The sequence below is a fragment of the Apium graveolens genome, chromosome 9 (genome assembly GCF_009905375.1).
Source record: "Apium graveolens cultivar Ventura chromosome 9, ASM990537v1, whole genome shotgun sequence".
NCBI lineage: Eukaryota > Viridiplantae > Streptophyta > Magnoliopsida > Apiales > Apiaceae > Apium > Apium graveolens.
In genome coordinates, this window is record NC_133655.1 from 199,686,456 (window position 1) to 199,703,635 (window position 17,180).

Below are 17,180 nucleotides of genomic sequence, written 5' to 3' on the forward strand. Positions count from 1 at the left end.
GTTCTCGGAAGAGTTTTAGGTTATAAAAACTTAAAAACGGGTGAAGTAGGTTGGTTCCCGATTATATAAAATAGTTTATAAATACTCGGAAAAAGAATTTATTAAATCCATAAATTTCCTATAAAACCATAAATCATCATAAAAATAAATCGGACGATATGACAATTATCTATATTTTATTTTGGAAATATAAAAATTAAAATACTCAATTTATATTATTTTTAAACATCCAAACACATATACCACTTAACAATTAATTCACAGAATAAATATTGAATATGCATAATATTTTTTTATTAGCAAAAATAATTACACGATATATCCCAGATATTAAATTAGAAGCTTCAAGAAGGTATACCAGAGCTTTACCTATTTGATTTGTAGTCTGAACTTGTATGATTTTAGATTATAAATGGGTGTTTTGATAATTGTTAAGGAATGAGAGGATTAAGCATGTTTAGTGTAATATTCGTTAAAGTTGTTTTTGTGATTGTTGAATCATGAGTGAGATTGATTGGGTTGGATGTTCTTGAGCTTGTAAATGTATTGATCTTGAGTTGTTGTTGAATTGTAGTTGATATGGTGTGCTTTGGTGTTGTGAAAATTTGGGAATCACTAAAGTATAGCCGTTGTAATGCCCGATTTTCTTTAAACTGTTTTGTGCTTAACTTTCGGACCCGAACACTCACTTTTATGAACTAACCACTTCCATGCTTAGATAGGTTATTATTTAATATTCGTTTTATATGTGGTTCGCTTTAATCTGATTTATGGTTTAGGAGAAATGACCGTTTTAAATAATGGTGTTTTGCGAACAAACCTCTACCCTTCGAGTAACTGTGAGATCGTATTTTAAGGACTTATCGAAACATAAAACAATTATGTAAAGTTTATTAGGAAGTTATTAAATTTCTCGCGAAGGATTCACTTTAAAATATTTAACGTTCAATTTTATAAAAATGGTGGAGCCGGGATTACTCGAGCGACTAATGTAAATCCTTTAGCGGAGAAGTGATCGTTAGGGTATGCATGAGTAAAGTTCAGTTTCTCAAGCGACTGAGGATTAATTCCTACTTATGTTGTTGTTCACAGGTTACCGGACCCACTTTAAACTTAAGTCTACCCTGGAACACTCAGACAAGTTTTCTACCCGTATTACTGTTGTTGTGATGATATATATATATATTATGCGTTATCTTGAGATAATTGTATGAGTATTGTTAGAAAATCTTGGAATATATTGTTGCATGTATGTTTTGGGAAGCATGTTGATACGATATATATATATATATATGTATATATATATATATGCATGTATATTTTGAAATCGTGATATTTTATTTTCAAATACAATTGCTTTAAAGTAGAGCTTATGAGCTACATAATACATATGTTAGAGATAAGAAGTAATTGCGTATACCCTTAGCATAGGGGACCCAAAGTTGAATAATTTCCTAAACCGGGAGGCGATGTTCCTGAGTATATATATATATATATATAGTTTTCTATAACTGTTAACCGAATAAAGTTTATTCGATAATTTTAATAATAAATAAACATTATTTTCGATTATTCAAATAAAGATTTTACTTTCGTATAAGTATATTTTTTGTTAATTATTATTCGTTTCAAGTATTCTTTCAAAACTTTTTACTTCAATTATTTTATAAGAGCTACTCTTTATTGGAATATTATTTAAATAATAATACTCAGGCATTCTTATAATATTTTGAAATTGATTTATTTTATTAAATCATCTTTACCTCTAACATTTTCAAAATATTTTCAAATCTTCAAAATGATTTTAAAAGTTAGAGCGGACCCCAAAACCGTTTTCAAATTTGAATCTTTCCTTTTTATGGATATTTGAATACTCACTCAAAATATAGGGGATCCGGTTCAAGGATAAGGGGATATCTTTATCTTCGTAACGAAGTTGCTAGGTGGATAAAGAGAATCCCGAGTACTTACCCAACATTCGGGAAGTAACACATGGAACAAGTTTAATCCATTAACAAGCATCATTTCGGAAATGTTGGTGAGTTTCCCCCTTCCAACTAGATAGGACTTCTTTGTGAAGTCTGGTTTACAAGTTTCTACTTGGGGAAAGGGGAGACGAGCTTTACATTTCAGAGTCATGGATTTCATCTGAACTAGGAGTGGCGTAAGTGGCCTAGTGGTGCGGGCCCAACCTTTTTTTATTATTGGGACTAATGCGCATGGAAGTTCCGATACGGTGGTTCATTTTCTTATAAGCCCAATGCCTGTAGATGTTAAATTTCTGTGGATCTCCTCTACATATAGATATTTTTGGGTTATACGATAGCGACTGATCATCGTGGGTCGACTTCCTGGTGCGAAAAACTCTAGTATTGGTTCATCATCCAATTCGGATATCTTCTACAAAACTATCGAGAGCACCCCGATCAGAAATCCGGGCTGGGTGACCGATGAATGTTGGCAGGGTCAAGCATTCAAAATGATGTTTTAAAAATGAAGTATTTCATAACTTCATCTTTTAAATAATACTTTTAAGATTGATCTTATACGAGCTTTATCTTGTAACCTTATCTATATGACAAACTTTTGAAAACTAATTATACTTGAACAGTGGTAGTTCAAGTAGTAATCGGAACATATTTAAATATATTGGAGTATTTTGTTACTTCATTTTTTTAATCTTATCTCTAGTACATGATTATCTTACGCTTAATAAAGATTTTCAGAAAGTTATCGATAAAGATACTTTGCATTATTGATCAAACTATATATATATATATATACATATATATTGTGAATATATATTGATTATATTGTGACTTCATCACGTTAAGACATTAAAATTGGTTCATTTTTGCTTGACCAAGACTTTCATAAATACTATGAGTATATTATTAATCATAATATACATATTATTTTGGTGAGCTGTTTTTCTCACCCTTGCTTCATTTCTTCATCACACAAGAACAACTAGACAAGATGAACAGGACTAAGCTCCCAATTCGTGAATGGGTAGAAAACATTCCGAAGTTTTCTGTAGGCATTGATGCCACTTTGGCTAAGGTAGGAACTACCAATAGGATATGATTTCAACTTTTGATGTACCAGACATATGTATATCTATGAATTGTTATAATGGAAAAGAACATGTAAATTTATTCAGAAACCCTTTTGAGGTGTAAGAACTGATAATTTGTGGATAATATGACTTGTACAATTCAGTTTCAACTCTGAGACTATAACGTGTGGCGTGTGTATGTGTGTATTTTAGGGTCAGTACGCAGTAGTTAGTGTTAGGAATATATTGTGAACGTGATGATAAATTAAACAAAACACCTTGGTAGATTTAACTTAGTGAATTTTGTAGCACTCGATGGATAATCAAATATTGTCCTGACGGATGATTTTAATATAGTCTCGACGGATGACAATTCGACATCCACATGGTGAGTAGCTTATATAACAAATAAGTATTGTAGCACATTTTTGCAAACAACTTTGTGTAGATTCTGTAGGAGTATGTGAGTCATGTTGACTACTAGTGGATATGCAGAATAGGTTGATTAATTGTTAATATGAGATGTCTTGTAATTCTGTATAAGTGAAATGGAATCAAGTGACAAATAGCTACCCGACGGACGATCAACAAAGCTTCCCGACGGATGACAAACATGTACCTGACGGATGATCAAATTCAAATATATGTTAACAGTGACAATACAGTCACATGCGTTGGGTATTTGCAAAAGGAATGTGGCAGCCTGTTAAGCAGGAATTTGAGAACAAAGAAGCATTCCAATTTCCATGCAATTGTGATGATATTCAAAGATGCTGGAATAGAGTAGTGAAGCAGCATGGAGTTAGACTAGATATGTTTTGTTTTATTATCTTGTCTTATTGTCATGTAAAATTGGTGATATATAAACCAAGTGTAGCTAGTAGAACATTCAACTAAGCAAACACATTTTAAAGAGAGACATAAAAAGTTGTACTTGTCAAGAATTTCTCTGTAGTTTGTTTGTTCTACTTGTAAAGCAGCTGTGAGCCATTTTAGGCTAGACAGAGTTCTCAAACTGATATATATCTCTGGTGGATACATTCAAATCCACTAGAAAGTTTTAAAAGTTTATGTTTTTATTACTTTGTGTTTTGATTTATATAATTCTTTCATTCCGCACTCTGCAAATCAAACACTTATATATATTCAATTGGAACAGTTTTTATAATCTGAAAAAGTAGCCATAATTATATTCACCCCCCCCCCCCTTCTGTAATTCTTGTTGTATTGTTAGGGAATAACAATTGGTATCAGGGCAAGCTCTTGAAGTACAAAGAGTATAAAGATTACATCAAACAACAAGATGAACAAGAAGGATGTTGGAGTCAAAATTCTATTTTTGGACAAAGACAATTATCACCACTAGAAGGTGAAGATGTACCTCCATCTTCTTTCTCAAGATGGGGCCTATGTGGATTGCATAGAGAGAGGTCCTCATGTACCAATGAGAGCTGCAATGGCAATGAACCATATGTTCCCAAACCTAGGCATGAATGGTCAGATCCTGATATTGAGCAAGTTAGGAAATATAAGAAGGCCATGAACATATTGTTCAATGTTGGTGATGGTGATATGTTTGATAACATCATTAACTGTAAAATAGCCAAAGAGGTTTGGGACACAATCCAAATTATTTGTGATGGTACTGAGCAAGTAAGGGAGAACAAGATGTAGCTACTGATTCAACAATATGAGCATTTCCACTGTGAAGAAAGTGATTCTCTCACTGATATTTTTAGTAGATTTCAAGAGCTATTAAATGCTCTGAAGTTGCATGGAAGAGTATGTTGTGTATATGTTGTGTACTTGATGATTTCATGAACAAAACACCTTGGTAGATTTTACTTAGTGAAAATGTAGCACTCGACGAATAAGGTTAATAGTCCCGACAGAAAAATCATTTTAGTCCCGACGGATGATGATTTATTATCCATCGAGTGAGTAGCTTATGTAACAATAAGTCTGTAGCATATTTCTGCATACACATTGTTTAAAATATATAGTAGTACTTAAGTCATACTGACTGTAACTAGATATGCAGAATAGGTTGATTAATTGTATATAGATGATGTCTTATAATTCTGCATAAATGAAATGGAGTCAAGTGCCTGATTACTACCCGACGGATGAACAACAATTGATTCGACGGATGATCAACAACTCGATGGATGATCATTAACTCGACGGATGATCATAAACCTAAAGGATAAAGAATTCAAATATCTGTTGACAGTGACAACACAGTCACATGCGTCGAGTGTATGCAAGTGAAATGTGGTAGCCTATTCAACTGGGTTCTCGAGAACAAAGAAGCATTGCCATTTCCATGCTATTATGAAGATATTCAATGATGCTGGAATAGAGTAATGAAGTAGCATTGTATTAGACTTGAAAATTTTTGTTTTATTATCCTGTCTTATTACTTTGTAATCTTGGTGATATATAAACCAAGAAGTAGCAAATAGAATAGTAACTAAGAAACCTAGCAACCAAAAGAGAAACATTTGTAAGTTATACTCTTAGCATTTCTCTCGTTCATAGTTGTTATCATTTTGTAAGCAGCTGTGAGCTTTTTGCACACAGAGTTCTCTCGATATATATTATATATCTCTGATGGAATCATTCAAATCCACCAGAAAGTTTTTAAAGACTCTTGTTTTTAATTACTTATGTTTTGATTCATTTCAAGTAACTATTCCACATTCTACTAATCAATTCACACACATATATATATATATATAATTGAGTTAGAACAATTTTTATTCAAGAAAAAGTTTCAAGAATTCTATTCAACCCCTCTTCTGTAATTCTTGTTATATTGTTAAGGGACTAACAATTGGTATCAGAGCAAACTCTTGAAGAACAAAGAGTTTAAAGATCAAAACAACACAGCAAGATGAACAAGACGGATGATGGAGTCAAGATTCCTTTTCTGGATAAAGATAATTGCCATCATTGGAAGGTAAAGATGCATCTTCTTTTGCTTTCTCAAGATGAGGCCTATGTGGACTGCATAGAAAGAGGCCATCATGTACCAATGAGAGCTGCAACTGGAAATGAGCCATCTGTTCCCAAGCCAAGGCATGAATGGTCTAATCCTGACATTGAACAAAAGACTGCTAAATGCTCTAAAGTTGCGTGGAAGGGTCTATCAGACAAAAGACTCCAATCTGAAATTCCTTAGATCTCTTCCAAAGGAATGGAAACCAATGAAAGTCTCATTGAGAAAGTCACAAGATTATAAGGAGTTTACTTTGGAGAGACTGTATGGCATCCTGAAAACATATGAGCTTGAAATAGAGCAAGATGAGAGGATGGAGAGAGGAAAGAATAAAGGAGGATCCATTGCACTAGTTGCTGAGTTAGAAAAGGAGAAAGAGATGAAGATGAAAGCTGTTGAATCAACTTCAAGGGTCTGTGAGAACAAAGGCAGGGGGCTTGCAGTAGAAAGTGAAGAATCTTTGAGCCAAGATGACATGGAAGACATTAATGAACACTTAGCATTTCTTTCCAGAAGGTTTGCCAAGCTCAAGTTCAAAAAGAACTTTGGAGCAGCCAAGCCAAATAGAAACATGGAGAATAAATCAAAATTCAAATGTTTCAAATGTGGCTTGGCAGGGCACTTTACTAGTGATTGTAGAAAGCCAGATTTAAGCAAGAAAAAGTTTGAGCCATTGGATTATAAGCAAACATACTTTGAGCTGCTCAAATAAAAGGAAAGGGCTTTCGTTATACAAGAAAATGACTGGGCAGTTGATAGTCTGGATGAAGATGAAAATGTCAGTTATGACAATCTAGCCCTAATGGCTAAGTTTGATGAAACAGAAACAAGCTCTTCAAGTAATCAGGTACTTACTACAAACCTTGCACATTTATCTAAAGCTGAGTGTAATGATGCTATAAATGACATGTCTATAGAGTTATATCATTTGCGTGTTACACTTAAGTCTCTTACTAAAGAAAATGCTAAAATTAAAGAAAACAATTTGTTTTTTAGTGAGAGAAATAATGTGCTAGAGTCTCATTTCATTGATTTTGAAAAATTAAGAATTGAGTGTAAGATTGCCAAGGAGGAATTAACTGAGTCCTTGAAGAAAGAAGAAATTTTGAAGAAGCAGCTCGAGCGTGAACATGAGGTGATTAAGGCATGAAAAACATCAAAGATGTACATGCTCAAATCACTAAAGTTCAAGGAATCGAGTCCTTCTGTGATGAAGCCTAGAAAAAGAACAAGGAGAAACTAGAACCAAATTTGGTGAATGGACTGCTAATAGATGTAGACTCGACGGATGATGAGGGTCATCCGTCGGATAACAAAAAGGGTTATCCGTCGACTGATGCAAATCCTCATCCGTCGACTGTAAGCAAGCCTATCAGTAAAGCCAAACTTTTTAAGCTAAATAAAAAGTATGGATATGTTTCCAAGAACTTTTTTTTAGGAGAATCGAGTCAAGTTAAGAAAGGGAAAAATGCTAATGTTGGTCACATGACTATCAAACAGTTAAGTGACAGACTTGAAAAGGTTGAGGTGAAAACACTGGCTAAAATGAAAAATAATATAAATGGTAAAGTAGGGATTAACAAAAACAATAACTATACACCTGATATATATGCTCCTAGAAAAATCTGTGTCAAATGTGGTAGTGTAAATCATTTGTCTGTTAATTGTAAATCTGCCATGCCTACTTCCATGTCTGTGCCACCTCACTTTCACAACATGAATGCTATGCCTCCCATGCCTATAAATGTTATGTCTACACAGAATATGAATGCACAGTTTGCTAGTATGCCATTTGCACCTAATCCTTATTATGCTGCATTCAGTATGCCACAAATGCTATTTAGCATACCTTACTAGAATAACATGTTCACTAATAACATGTCATTCCCTGCTGATTATAATTTGCATAATAATTCTGTTGCAATGAATGGTTTCAAAGGCCCAACTCAAATGACTAAGGATGAATCTGATATCCCCAAGTCAAATGAGATAAAGCCTAAGTAAACTTGGGTACCAAAATCAACTTGATTTGATTTTGATATATGCAGGGAAACTGAAAGAATCTTTGGTACTTGGATAGTGGTTGTTCAAGACACATGACTGGTGATTCTACCCTGCTCACAGAGTTTAAGGAGAGAGCTGGCCCAAGTATTACTTTTGGAGATGACAGCAAAGGTTATACTATGGGATATGGCTTGATTTCAAAGGACAGTGGCATCATTGAGGAGGTTGCCTTAGTGGATGGTCTCAAACACAACTTGTTGAGTATCAGCCAGCTTTGTGATAAAGGCAACTCAGTAACTTTTAACTCAGAAGCATGTGTTGTACCTAACAAAAGAAGCAACAAAGTGGTTCTCACTGGTGTGAGAAAGGGAAATATGTACCTAGCTGATTTCAACTCATCTAGTGCAGAATCTGTTACTTGTCTTCTCAGTCAAGCAAGTCAGGATGAAAGTTGGCTATGACACAAGAAACTATCCCATCTAAACTTCAAGACCATGAATGAGCTAGTAAAGAAAGAACTGGTTAGAGGCATTCCTCTAGTGGAGTTTTTTAAGGAGGGACTGTGTGATGCCTGCCAAAAAGGGAAGCAGATTAAAGCATCATTCAGGAAGAAACTTGATTCAACAATTGAAGAACCTTTGCAACTGCTATACATGGATTTGTTTGGACCAGTCAATGTGTTGTCCATTTCAAGGAGAAGATTTTGCCTAGTAATTGTAGATAATTATTCAAAGTTCTCTTGGACATATTTCCTAAAGTCTAAAGATGAGGTTATTGAAATCATCATCAATCACATAAGGCAAGTCAATAATCATCCTGATTTCAAAGTTAGAAGAATCAGGAGTGATAATGGAACTGAGTTCAAGAATTCTGTCATGAGAGCATTTTGTGAGGAAAATGGGATTCTGCATGAGTTTTCAGCAGCAAGAACTCCACAACAGAATGGAGTAGTGGAAAGGAAGAACAGATCACTTATTGAAGCTTCCAGGACAATGCTTGAAGAATCTAAACTGCCAACATACTTCTGGGCTGAAGCTACCAGGACAATGCATGACTCCCTATCAATTGTTCAAGAACAAGAAGCCAACTCTAAATTTTCTTCATGTATTTGGCTGCGAATGCTATATTCTGAGAAATCAAACTGATCAAAATGGGAAGTTTGATGCTAAAGCAGATGAAGGAATTTTTGTTGGATATGCTGTTGGTAAAGCATATAAAGTCTACAATCTAATAACGAACATTGCTGTGGAATCAATACATGTTGTGTTTTATGATAAAAAGATTGAAGGACTTCAAGATGGAGATTACCATGAGAGCCTCAAATTTGACAATGTGGAGTTGGTTAGTGATGACAGTGATGATGGAAGTGATCAAGAAACAATATCAAAGGATAATGCAGAAAAATCTACTACCAATGAAGCACAAAATTTAACATCTGTCGAATTGCAAAATGCTTCATCCGTCGGGAGACAATCTGCCTTATCCGTCGGAAGGCAACCTGCTTCATCCATCGGTACTCAAAATTCACCATCCGTCGGGTTATCAAGAGAAGCAAGAAGTCAAGATAGATCACCTATAGAAAGTTCCCCTTTCTCAAATCAAAGATCCACAAACTCAGGGGGAGTTTCTAACAATCAAAACTCAATCACACATCAAGACAACAATGAGGCCTCTTCATCAAGAGCTAATCTACCTCAATAGAGGAAATGGACAAAAGATCACCCATTTGAGCTAATAATTGGTGATGTTTCTTCTAGAGTTCAAACCAGGAGAGCAACTCAAGAAGAATGTCTATACAGTAGCTTTCTTTCCAAAGAAGAACCAAAGAAGGTAGAAGAAGCTTTGTTGGATCCTGATTGGATTTTAGCTATGCAGGAGGAGCTAAACCAATTTGAAAGAAATAATGTATGGAAGCTGGTACCCAAGCCTAAAGGAAAGAATCCAATAGACACCAAATGGGTATCAGAAACAAGATGGATGAAAATGGCATAGTAGTTAGAAACAAAGCTAGATTGGTTGCTAAGGGCTATTGTCAACAAGAAGGAATAGATTTTGATGAAACATTTGCTCCTGTTGCAAGACTTGAAGCCATCAGAATTTTCTTATCCTATGCAGCCCATGCCAATTTCAAGGTCTATCAAATGGATGTCAAAAGTACCTTTCTGAATGGAGATTTGGAGGAGGAAGTCTATGTCAGTCAGCTCCCTGGTTTTGAAGATCCAAATTTTCCAGATCATGTCTACTATCTTTTGAAAGTACTTTATGGATTAAAGCAAGCACCTAGAGCCTGATATGACACTTTATCAATGCTCATTTTGGAAAATCATTTCACAAGAGGTACTGTAGATAAAACTTTATTCTTTAGAAATGTTAATAGCTCTAGTATACTTGTTCAAATTTATGTAGAAGACATTATTTTTGGCTCTACAGATGAGAAACTTTGCAAAAAGTTTTTCAAATTGATGCAAAGTAAGTATGAAATGAGTATGATGGGAGAACTAACTTACTTTCTTGGTTTACAAGTTAAGCAAGTTAGTGATGGAATATTCATTAGTCAAACTAAATATATTTTAGATCTTTTAAAGAAGTTTGATCTAATGGATTGCACATCTGCAAAAACTCCCATGGCTACTGCAACTAAACTTGAATTAAACACTACTGAAAAGTCTGTGGATATTTCAAGTTATAGGGGCATGGTTGGCTCACTTCTATACTTAACAGCTAGTAGGCCAGATATAATGTTTGCTACATGTTTATGTGCTAGATTTCAGGCTGATCCTAGAGAATCTCACCTAATAGCTATTAAGAGAATTTTCAGATATCTCAAGGGAACACAGATTATTCAGATGCAGATTATGCAGATTATGCAGGTTGTAGAATTGATAGAAAAAGTACAACAGGAACTTGTCAATTTCTAGGAAACAAGCTTGTGTCCTGGTTCAATAAAAAGCAAAATTCAGTTTCAACTTCTACAACTGAAGCTGAATATATTGCTGCTGGGAGTTGTTGTGCACATATTTTATGGATGAAGAATCAGTTGCTAGACTATGGTTTGCAAGTTGAGAGGATTCCTATCTTCTGTGATTAACACAACTACAATTGCCATCACTGAAAATCCAGTACAACATTCAAGAACAAAGCACATAAATATCAAGTACCACTTCATAAGGGAACATGTAATGAATGGTACTATGGAACTACATTTTGTTCCAAGTGAGAAGAAGCTTGCAGATATCTTTACCAAGCCACTGGATGAATCTACCTTTACAAGGTTGGTAAGTGAGTTAGGTATGCTTAATTATTCTTAAATCTTTATGAGATAATTTGCTAGTTGAAATGCAGCCAGAAATTTAATTGACTTTTTAGTCTTGGATGAAATTTTGGCTAAGTCAAAATTTGCATCTCGACGGATGATCCTTATCCATCGAGTTTGATCATCCGTCGGTATAATATTTGCTAATAAAAATCAATTACTTTTCTGGAATATTTTATGACACAACGGATAACAGTTTATCCTCATCCGTCGAATTGTCTTAATCTCAGCCGTTAATTCCCTGCACATTATCCATCGAGTATACTTAAAGTTTGTAAGCATAACATGACAGATAATGGGTGGAATTTTTATAGTTTATTTTTAAACGGCTATTTTAGGCAATTTTCATTGGTTACTTTATTTTACTTTATTATTTTTTTTGCAGTTATTTTTAAGATAGTATAAAAGCTCATTTCATTTCAATTGCTTTTCTTTTATCATTCTCAAATCAACTGCTCAAATTTCTTTCTCTCTCAAAGCACTTACTCTCTCTCTCTTCAAGCTTTTATTCTCTAACAATGGTGCCAGTTGTCAAGATTATGTCTCAAACTGGGTTTATTTATGAGAAGAACAATTTCACTACATTAGTAAACAAGGGTATTCAGCAATCTGGTGACTATCACAAGATGATGAACTTTGTGAAGAGTTGCAAGATTAGCCATGCCATGCTCGAATCTCCCACAATCTTTTGTGAAGTTGTTGAAGTGATGTGGACCACTGCTATATACAACTCAACAGATAAGACCATTACTCTAACCATTAAAGGTAAAGAATTCTGTATCAATAGTGATGTTGTAAAAGCATGTTTCAAGATTCCTGATAACACTGTGACCTCACCACACATTGACACTGATATAATCAATATGCTTAATTCCATGAACTATGCACTCCCTACTTCTAAGTTAAGTGATATTAGGAGATTGGGTCTTAGGAAGGAATGGAGTTTTATGTGTGATGTAGTGACTAAGGTATTTTTAGGTAAAATCAGTAATTTTGATTCAGTCAATATCTCCATGCTTAACATGCTCTACATGCTAGTTACAGATAAATTCTATAATTTCAATGACCTTGTTTTGTTTGAGTTGGGTTTTAAACTAGGAGACTTAAATAAGAGAGGTAAAAATGTGTATTATGCTAGATTCTTTATGATGTTAGCTAACCATCTCTCTGAGAATATTGTGCTTGAGAACCCTAACAACAAATTAGATTGTTGGGTTCAAGAGAGAAGGCTCATTGCAGATTTGAACAGGGCCAATCATCACAAGGAGGTGCCACTGTTCTATTTTCCTGCAATGGCAACACCTCAAGTAAGTGAGGTAAGTTCATCTATCCCTACCACTATTTTAACCTCACAAATTTCTTTGAGTTCTAGTGTGGCTATGGCAACTGTGTCAATGACCCAACAGTTGACTTCCCAAGCTACCAAACCTGCAAATATTTCAAAATCCAAATCAAAGAAAGCCCCCTCTGGTATCTCTCAAAAGATGCCAGTTGCAAAATCCACCAAAACCAAAGAGGGGAGTGTGCAGGTGGGTAAGACAGGTGAGGGAAGGGGTGAACATAAAAGAAACCCTAAGGATAAGGATGGAAAGGTGAGTGGTTCCCAGCCTAGCCACACTACAGTTTCCCAACAAACTGCAGTTCTTAAAACGGATAATAGCTTATTTCTAGTTGTATCCTCCCAAAAGGATGTAGTTATTGAACAAAACTCTCAACCAAGAGCACAGGCCAAGAGGGTTAGGGACACAAGCTCACCCCAAACTTATGCTAGAAAGAAGAAATCTAAAACCTTTGGGGATGCACAGGATACACACACTGTGCAAACTGGTGCTAAAGACACAGTCACTGCACCTTCACAAATTCAGCTTGATGTGACTCTAATAAATGTGGAGTCACAGCCAAAATCTCTAGTAATAGAAGCACCTCAAACACCAAACTCACCCACATACTCACTGGATGTGGATATGATAAACACATCAATTCCTGATTCCCCTTCTTTAACTTTATTGGGGAAGCCCAAATCTAGTGCAAGTGAGCATCATCTTTTAGATGATTTGTTGGCTCACTTGCCAATTCGTTTAAGAACTGTTGAATCATCTGTGCCCAAAATATCTTCAATCAGCACAGAGTCCACAATAGTTTCTATTCCTAGCTCATTCATTTCTACTCTCTCGATGGATATTGCTCATCCGTCAAGTAGTGATTGTATCCCGACGGATAAGCTTAACAGTAGTTATCCGTCGAATAGCCAAACCACTCACCCGATGGATATCACTCATTCGTCAAGTACCTCTGCACAACTTCAAACTTCATTTATCTCTAGTGCAGAAGATTTAGTGGTTGCACAATCACTATTAGGATTGAGAGAGAAGAGTGTTTTGAGTGAGAGTCTGGGTTGCTCCCAGGAAAAAGGAGAGGAAATGAGTGAAATTATGCAATCCACTTCTTCAGGATTGGCAAAAGAAAGTGAGAGGAGTCCCACCTTAGATGGTGAAGGTGAGGGTGTGAGGGAGGGGAGCCAGGGTGAGACCCTGATGAAACAAAAGAGAGAAAATGAGAGAAATGCAGGTACTGGAGCTATAAGGATGGATGTCACTGTTAGTGAGTCAATGAATGTCCACGATGCAGACAGAGAGGGACTATCTTAGCAACCTCAAGCTGTTATAGATTCCATCTCCCTTGATGCTAAGGCATTTACTCATCCTGTCCCAGCTTATCAACTTCTAGCTGAACAGGGCAATGACAATGCAGAAAGGATGCTCAATCTGGTGCATACCACACAGTCTATGCTAAGAGCCAAAGATGCCATCACAGTTTTGCCCTCTACAGCTGGTGATGTGGATTATGAGACTGGTGGTTCAGCTGATTTCTTTGGTAATGGAAGTCGAGATAGTGAAGATGAAGCAATGGACATAGGGGGGAAGTAGGTTCCAGTTCAAGATCAGGTATGCCATCATGGGCATTTTCAAAGCAATGTGATGAGCACTACTTCAAGACAATCCTAATCCAACTAATCAATCAAACAAACACTGCTCTTCAAACCACTACAAATGTCAGCACCAAGAAGCTCTTTTAGGCACATCTAGCCTCCCAGCAACTTCAACAAATTCAAGGCTGCCAACATGCTAGGGATGTAAACACCATCAAGGGTGATATTGATGAGATGAAGAAGGCCATTTCAGACAAGATGGATTCTAAGCTTCCAGAAGCCACAATGCTTGATATCAAAAGCCAATTAAGGAAAAATTCTGATCTTGCAACCAAGATAGATGCCTTGAATACAAGAATGTCAGCCATGGAAGCATCTTTAACAGCCATCCATCTTCATCAAGCCCAACAGACAGATTTACTCCAAAAATTGGTGGCTGCTCAAACCCCCTCCTCTAATCAACTTGATGATAACAAAAAGGGGGAGAAAGGACCAAGTGAGGGGGAGAAGCTTCAAATTCATATCAGTAAAGTAATTGTGCCTTCAATTACTATCTTAAAGCCACCAGTTACCAACAGTATAGATCTGATAAATGCAGCAGCAGCCAACTTTACAGCAGCTAAAAAGAAGAAGTTGAGTCCACTCAACTGGGAGAAAATTGATGAGGATATACAAAAGAAATTTGAACTAGTCAAGGATCCAGTAAATTCAGCCATCCATCATTCTCAAGTCAAGCAAATTTCTGTGAATGAGATGAGCATGAACTATCTGGAAAGAGGATAGTCATCTTGCATCAAATCTCCAAAGGCTGGAATAATTCTGAAACCAAGGGTGAATTATCCAAAATCATCATTGAAGAACCCTTTGGATACTGTGTACGGGACACCTAAGCCTGATGAAAAGAAGCTTCTGTCAAGGTCAATTGCTTTCTACAAAGATCCAACTGATTCAGCTTTGAAAAAGAGAATTGCTAAAGTTTTCAGGAATGAGAAAGAAATTTGTGTGGTGGCTGGTCATCCTCAATTTGCTCAAGCAAAGAGAGAAGAAAAGGCTAGATTGAAACAGGAAAAGAAGGAAGATGTTCTAGATGCCAAAAAGGCTAAACAAAAGAAAGAGCATATTGCTATCTTGGCCAAGCTACATGCTGTAAATTCATCACAACCAATCTCTGCTCAGCCATCTGAAATCATTGAATCACAAGATCCAAAGAAGCAAGTTGAACAATAGAAGAAAGCTCCAAGAATCAAGGAATTGGCTAAAAGAACCAAAAGAAAACTGGACATTGTTGATAAGGAATTGGAGAATCAGTTTCCCAAGAAAACCACTCAAACTACAACTCAAGCATCAAAGCCCTTTGTGGTATTTGAAGATATCAAAGTGGTGGATCCCTACAGGAACATTCATGGTGAACCCATTGTACCTAAGGATGAGCCGATAGAATGGGAGAACTTACCAATTCTTAACTTCAATTTACCAATCCTTAGCAAGCCAAAAAGGACAAAATCAAGAGCAGTCAAGAAAGTGAAGCTGTCACCTCTCAAATCCAAATCTCTAGTCAAAGCTCAATCTAAAGCCAATAAAGGAGATTACCTGTACTTATGTGATATCAAAAAGTTTTCTGATTTAAACCTCTATCTGGATGAACTAGATGAGGTGAGAGGAATTGATGCATACAGAAACCTACCCGAAAGGTTAGTGTTCAAGTACAAAGGAGGAAGGGAGATTTAGTGGCCACTTCACAGGATCCTTCAAGAAAGCCAAGTTGTACTGATCAAGGTTTATTCATCTTTCAAAAAGAACTTTGGGTTCAATGTTACTGCAAGAAAATTGGTACTGAAGAAGATTGAAGAAATAAGGAGTGTTAGAGCTAAAGATGCACTCCCAAAGACTCTAATTATCCCCTACACAGGGAGAAGAGTGCATCTAAGGCCCTACTGGCTGATGGAGTTCATGGATGACAAAGGAGTGAGAAGATTTTTCATATTAGAAGACCAATTGAGCATCTCTAGCAATGAGACTCTCTTAGAAAAGCAAGAAAAGCTAGATCTCTCAGAATCTAATGAACTGGAATTCCACAGGCAGCTCCAAAATCAGAGTGAAGAAAACAACAGAAAGCTTGAAAAGAGATCCAGACCTTCAAGGAAGTAGATAAATCTGCTCAGGCTAGAGGTGTTGGATTTTAATCATCACGGAAGCATGGTAAAACAATTTTCTTGATATAAAATCCAAATAAAAGCATACAAATCGTGATTAAAACATATGGGATCGATTTCTAACCTTTAAAAGCGATCCAAGAACAACGAGCGGAGATCCCTAGTAGCTGTTCCTCAAGTGTGAAGCACTCCACCGGTATCCATCAAGAAATCGATGTAATGAAGGAGGAGGAGGTGGAGAGAATTAGGGTTTTGTAAAAATTTTAGGTTTTGGCTAGCTCATATGCTAACTTCCCAATACGTCTTAATATATCCAAGGGTCCAACAATTCGTGGACTTAAACTTTCCTTTTTTTCCAACCCTCATCAATTCCTTTTTAAGGGAATACTTTTAACAATACAAGGTTCCCTCCTTCATACTCTTTGTCCTTTCATTGTCAAATCAGCATACTTCTTATGTCCATCTTGGGCTACTCCCAGCCGTCCTCTGATTAGATCTATTATATTCTTGGTCCTTTGGACCACTGCTGGTCCGAGCATCTTGCGCTCTACAACTTCATCCTAACATAAGGGGGATCAATATTGTCTTCCCTCAAAGATCTCATAAGACGACATCTCGATACCTGACATACGATCTATTATCGTGAGAAAACTCATCCGCGTTAAGTGATCATTCCAAATTCTTTCAAGTCTATTGCACCGGCTCTCATCATAGCTTCTAGC